A 6,979-nucleotide genomic window follows, 5' to 3' on the forward strand; every position below is an offset into this window, starting at 1 on the left:
AGCTAAATCATGCTCACCGTGACCGTGCAGCGTACTCGGCAGGGGCTCGAATCCGTCGAAGATCAAGTCTCTGCGGATGTCGGCCGTGTAATTTAAGCTTACTAACCTGACCTGGTGGCCAGGGGCGTAACTCTCGATCTGCTCCAGATGGCCAAGCGAGTTGGCCCGCAGTGCGAAGCTGCCGAATACAAAGATCTGTCCGGGGAGAAAAGTCTCACCCTGGACTGCATCGCTATCAATGATCGAAGGAGCCATCAAGCCTAATGATGACGACACAGAGGAACTCTCAATGAAAGCACCAATGTCGGTGTCAAAACCGTCGGATCTCGAGTAGGGGGTCCCGAAATGTGTGCCTAAGGCGGATGGTAATAGGAGGTAGGGGACACGATGTTTTACCCAGGTTCGGGCCCTCTTGATGGAGGTAAAACCCTACGTCCTGCTTGATTATTCTTGATAATATGAGTAGTACAAGAGTTGACCTACCACGATATCAGAGAGGCTAAACCCTAGAAGCTAGCCCGTGGTATGATTGTATGTTGTCCTACGGACTAAAACCCTCCGGTTTATATAGACACCGGAGGGGGCTAGGGTTACAAAGAGTCGGTTACAAGGAAGGAGATCTACATATCCATATTGCCAAGCTTGCCTTCCACGCCAAGGAGAGTCCCATCCGGACACGGGACGAAGTCTTCAATCTTGTATCTTCACAGTCCAACAGTCCGGCCAAAGGATATAGTTCGGCTGTCCGGATACCCCCTAATCCAGGACTCCCTCAGTGAGCATGAGAATTTGTAGCTTAACCAACAAATATGCCCTCATAAGCTCTAGCCTCAAATTTAGACAATCGAACACCTTTCTTGAGAATGAAACACTTACACTCGAATACCTGGAAGTACTTGAGGTTAGGCTTGTTACTGGTGAGTATCTCATATGGAGTCTTGTTCAAGCCTTTGCGAAGGTAGAGTCGGTTGGATGCATGACACGCGGTGTTGATGGCTTCGGCCCAAAAGTTGTATGGAGACTTGAACTCCGCCATCATGGTCCTTGCCGCATCCATCAACGTCCGGTTCTTCCTCTCCGCTACACCATTTTGTTGAGGGGTGTAAGGTGCGAAATATTGATGCTTCATCCACTCATCACTAAGAAATTCATCCAAGGTGTAGTCCTTGGACTCGGTGCCATTGTCACTTCTTATTGTCAAGATCTTTGCATTGTGTTGACGTTGAGATTCATTTACAAAGTCAATGACGGTTTGTTGGGGTCTCACTCTTCCTATTGAAGAAATATACCCAAATGTATCTTGAATAATCATCCACAATCACCAAGCAATATTTCTTACCCCCAAGACTATCAAAATATGGAGGCCCAAAGAGATCCATGTGAAGGAGCTCTAAAGGCCTGTTCGAGTAAATTATAGTCGTGGGAGGGTGAGCCTTTTCATGTAGCTTTCCTTCAATACAAGCACTGCAAGCACGATCTTTAGCAAAACTAATATTTGTTAGTCCACGGACATGGCCCCCCCTGAGAAGACTTTGCAAAGATCTCATATTGACATGGGCTAAACGGCGATGCCAAAGCCATCCCACGTCAACTTTAGCCATTAGGCATGTCGCGGTCTTAGTGAGTCGCTCCGAAAAGTTAATCACATAGAGACCGTTTTTGACATGCCCAACAAAGGCTACTTTAAGAGTCTTGCTCCACAAGAGGGCCACGGTATCAACATAAAAGAAAGTGGCAAAGCCCATGAGTGCAAGTTGACGAACGGAAAGTAAATTGTATGCAAGGGACTCAACAAGCATGACCTTCTCGATCGTGAGATCATGAGAAATGACAACCTTGCTGAGTCCCAATACCTTAGAGGATGAGGCGTCACCCCACTCAACGTTGGTGGGCATGGATGGAGTCTTTTGCACTTCCACCACCAAGTCCTTGCTTTCGGTCATATGATTAGTAGCTCCACTATCGAGCAACCATGATCCCCCACCGGAAGCAAACACCTACAAGAGATCAATGCTTGGTTTTAGGTACCCATTTTGTAATGGGTCCTTTGATGTTAGTAACAAGGGTCTTAGGAACCCAAATAGACCATTCAATGTACTCATAAGGAGAACCAACAAATTTGACATGAACATGCCCATCACTAGCACGACACAACACATAAGAAGGGTTAAAGTCGCTGGCTTTGTTGGGAAGGGAAGTGTTGCCCTTCTTGGCATCACTACCATTCATGGTGTTCTTCTTCTTCTTCTCCTTAGTAGCACCCTCTCCCTCCTTCACAAAGGTTTGCTTGAGAGGGGGAGGTCATTTGGCCTTGTCATTCTTCTTCTTGCTCTTGGACTTGGGCGCGTACCAAATCCCTTCCTTGGCCACAACTTCCTTTTGATTGCTTAAAAGGTCGTTGAGGTTCTTCTCGCCTTGTATGCAAGACACAAGACCTTTCTCAAGTTGCTCCTTCAACTTAGCATTCTCCTCAACAAGATGCACATGCTCACAACACAGGTTAGTAGCATTTGCATTATCAATTAACATCATATGAGGAAATGTGGCTTTCTCCTTGGTTAGCTTTACTTGAAGTTGATCATGAGACTCTTTGAGGCTAGCATGAGCACCCTTCAAGACCTTGTGAGACTTGTCAAGTAAGTCAAACTCCTCTTCGAGTCTAGCAAGATCAACCCCAAGCTTGGCCTTCTCGGAGTTTAGCACACGAGAAACAACAAGAGCATGATCAAGATCTTTCTTTAACTTAGCGTGATCATCGTTGTGCGACTCCTCAAGAGCCAAACAAAGACTACGCTCTTCCTCAAGAGCATTGGAAAGATCCAAAATCTCATCGGCATAGTCACGACTATGCCCCTCCATCTTAGAGATAGTATCTTCGTGAGCCTCGATCATGTCATTGGCTTCACCAAGTTGTGCCAAGAGAGCAACGAAGTGCTTCTTGGATTTACCCTTAAGTTTACCCATAAAAGACTCAAACTCATTCTCCTCCACATTAGATCCCTCATATTCATCAATGCAATCCGTCAAAGAAGGATTATTAATGATGGTAGTTTTGATGTTGGGGGTTACCTTGTTGGTGGCTTTAGCCATGAGGCACTTGGCAGTGATGCTCTCATTGGGTGAGTCAAAGAGTGACACCCGTGGAGTTGTCGCAATGGCAACGGAGGGAATGGCAACCGACTCACCATCTTCATCATCATCATCATCATCATTGTACTCTTCTTGTACCACCAACGCCTTGGGAGGAGTCTTCTTGGTGAAGTTGCTCTTGTTGGGGAAAGACTTGGCTTTGTACTTTCGGATGAGCTTGCCACCATTGTATTCCCTCTTCTCATAAGGGCATTCCTCAATGAAATGACTCACATTGCCACAATTATAGCAAGTCCTCACACATTGCTTGACCTTCATGCCACTTGAGTTGTTCTTGTTGAAGTTGGGCCTTGAGTTCTTCTTGCTCCAAAATTGCCTTGAAGCAAGAGCCATGTGTTCATGATAGGCATACTTTGTATCTTCGGGGTTGCTCTCCTCTTCTTCCTCTTCGTCCTCTTCTTCCACACTAACCTTGGCTTTTAATGCAAGGTTGTGCTTCTTTGCTCTTTGAGAACACAACATCGCGTTGTCGGCGGTCTTGTCCAAGATGCTCATAGCCACAAACTCATCCAACACTTCACTTGAGGACAAGGTGTGGAAGTCCGGCCTTTGACGAATGATGGAGGACATGGCCTTGTGGTAAGCCATCATTGCCTTGAGGAATTTGCGCTTGATCCAATTTTCATCCATGTCCTTGCTCCCATGATCTCGGAGTGAGACCGCGAGCTTGGTTACTCTTCGATAAAGCTCACGAGGTTCTTCATCTTCTTTCATTGCAAACTCATCGGCTTCATCTTGCACCACTTCATAGTTGGAGCATTGAATGCTTACGCTTCCCTTGTAGAGGGAAACAACTTGGTGCCATGCATCTTTGTCCATGGTGAAGGGCCGGAGGTGAGGAAGATCTTCGGGTGGAATTGCATCTTGGATGATGAAGAGAGCATTCTCATTGAATTGATTATCCGCGGCTTCTCTAGGAGTGAAGTTGCTTCGGTCATGCGGATAGAAACCTTCTTCAATGATTCTACAAAGATTAGTATTCACATGATTTAAATGACGCTTAAAACGATAGACCCAAGAATCAAAGTCCTCATTTTTCACAATCTTAGGGGGAGGACCGGCATGATTCAAATGAGTGGAAGGAATCGGTCCACTATAAACAAGTGGAGGTTCCACATGGGCAAAGATGTCGATGCCATTTTTACCACTAGAAGAAGGAGCCTTTTCACTAGTAGCTTCCCCCATGTCGGAGTTAGCATCCATCACCTTGTTAGTGGGATCACCCACTTTCAACGGTGCGGTGGATAGTTTAAGCCCTTATAGGAATTTATTAAACATGCTTTCAACCTCGGTCGTCATGGAGGTTTTCAATGTGTCCAAAGCCACATTGAATTCCTCACGAGAGACCGCGGTTCCCCCAACGCCCGTAGACGAGATCAGATTCACACTGAAGTGCTCCTCCACACTGTCTACAATGTCAACCATACTCTTCGGACGACAAAGTCCTTAGTAAAGAGACAAGGCTCTGATACCAATTGAAAGGATCGATATAGTTGACTAGAGGGGGGGGGGGTGAATAGGCAACTAACAATTTTTAGCTTTTCTTTACCAAATTAAACAAACATCCCTGGCAACTTCCGTTGAGTTTCAAACAATGCAAAAATCTGACACGGTACTACCGCACAAGGCACGCAGTACTACCGCGCAGACAGCGGATGTAAAAAATTACATCCGCCCCTACTTCCGCTCATGTTGTTGTTCCCTCGTAAACCGTAAGCGGAAACGTTATGAGAACGCGGTTGATGTAGTCGAACGTCTTCACGATCCGACCTATCCAAGTACCGAACGCACAGCACCTCCGAGTTCAGCACACGTTCAGCTTGATGACGTCCCACGAAGTACGATCCAACAGAACTTCACGGGAGAGTTCCGTCAGCATGATGGCATGATGACGGTGATGATGTTGCTACTGACGCAGGGCTTCGCCTAAGCCCGCTACGATATGATCGAGGTGGATTATGGTGAAGGGGGGCACCGCACACGGCTTGGAACAATCAAATTGTGTGTGCTAGGGTGCCCCTGCCCCCGTATATAAAGGAGCAAGGGGGGAGGCCGGTCGGCCCCTGTAGGGCACGCCAGGAGGAGGAGTCCTCCTCCTAGGAGGAGTAGGACTCCCCTTTCCTACTCCTGCTAGGAGGAGGTAAGGAAGGAGGAGAGGGATAAGGAAGGAGAGGGAGGAAAGGAGGAAAGGGGGCCCGACCCCCTAGTCCAATTCTGTTTGGGATAGGGGGGGCCGCGCGCCCTGCTTCCTCTCTTCCACCACTTGGCCCATGAGGCCCAATACTTCTTCCCCGTATTCCCGTAACTCCCCGGTACTCCGAAAAATACCCGAATCACTCGAAACCTTTCCGATGTCTGAATATAGTCGTCCAATATATCGATCTTTACGTCTCGACCATTTCGAGACTCCTCGTCATGTCCCCGATCTCACCAGGGACTCCGAACTACCTTCGGTACATCAAATCACATAAACTCATAATATCGATCATCCCGAACGTTAAGCATGCGGACCCTATGGGTTCGAGAACTATGTAGACATGACCGAGACACGTCTCCGGTCAATAACCAATAGCGGAACCTGGATGCTCATATTGGCTCCCACATATTCTACAAAGATCTTTATCGGTCAAACCGCATAACAACATACGTTGTTCCCTTTGTCATCGGTATGTTACTTGCCCGAGATTCGATCGTTGGTATCTCAATACCTAGTTCAATCTCGTTACCGACAAGTCTCTTTACTCGTTTTGTAATGCATCATCCCGCAACTAACTCATTAGTTGCATTGCTTGCAAAGATTATAGTGATGTGCATTACCGAGAGGGCCCAGAGATACCTCTCCGACAATCGGAGTGACAAATCCTAATCTCGATCTATGCCAACTCAACAGGTACCATCGGAGACACCTATAGAGCACCTTTATAATCACCCAGTTATGTTGTGACGTTTGGTAGCACACAAAGTGTTCCTCCGGTAATCGGGAGTTGCATAATCTCATAGACATAGGAACATGTATAAGTCATGAAGAAAGCAATGGCAATATACTAAATGATCAAATGCTAAGCTAACGGAATGGGTCAAATCAATCACATCATTCTCTAATGATGTGATCACGTTAATCAAATGAAAACTCATGTCCATGGCTAGGAAACTTAACCATGTTTGATTCAACGAGCTAGTCAAGTAGAGGCATACTAGTGACGTTCTGTTTGTCTATATATTCACACATGTACTAAGTTTTCGGTTAATATAATTCTAGCATGAATAATAAACATTTATCATGATACAAGGAAATATAAATAACAACCTTATTATTGGCTCTAGGGCATATTTCCTTCATGAACTTGCTCCAAGGTTCATCTTTCTTGTCCAAGCTAGGCCCTTCATTTGTAAGCAAAACAAATGTATCCAATTTAGGCAGCATCATATTCTCATGAACAGTAGAATCGTTACCAAGAAGCGAAAGTACCTGGTAATTTAATTGGCGTGCGCGAGCTCTAGTAATTGGTCCAGTATGTATAGCAGCAGGGGCTATGGGTGTAACAATGGTATTGATGTCCTCATCATCCTCCCCTTCTTGAAATGAAGTCATCCTCGACGGAAGCTCATCTTCCTCACCCAAATAAGGCTTCAAATCTGTAATGTTAAAAGTGGGACTAACCCCAAAATCTGCAGGCAGCTCAAGTTTATATGCATTATCATTTATTTTCTCTAACACCTTAAAAGGACCATCAGCACGTGGCATTAGCTTTGATTTGCGCAAATTAGGAAATCTATCCTTACGTAAATGTAACCAAACCAGATCTCCAGGTGCAAACACAACATGTTT

Source organism: Triticum aestivum, chromosome 2A, assembly GCF_018294505.1.
Source record: "Triticum aestivum cultivar Chinese Spring chromosome 2A, IWGSC CS RefSeq v2.1, whole genome shotgun sequence".
Lineage (NCBI taxonomy): Eukaryota > Viridiplantae > Streptophyta > Magnoliopsida > Poales > Poaceae > Triticum > Triticum aestivum.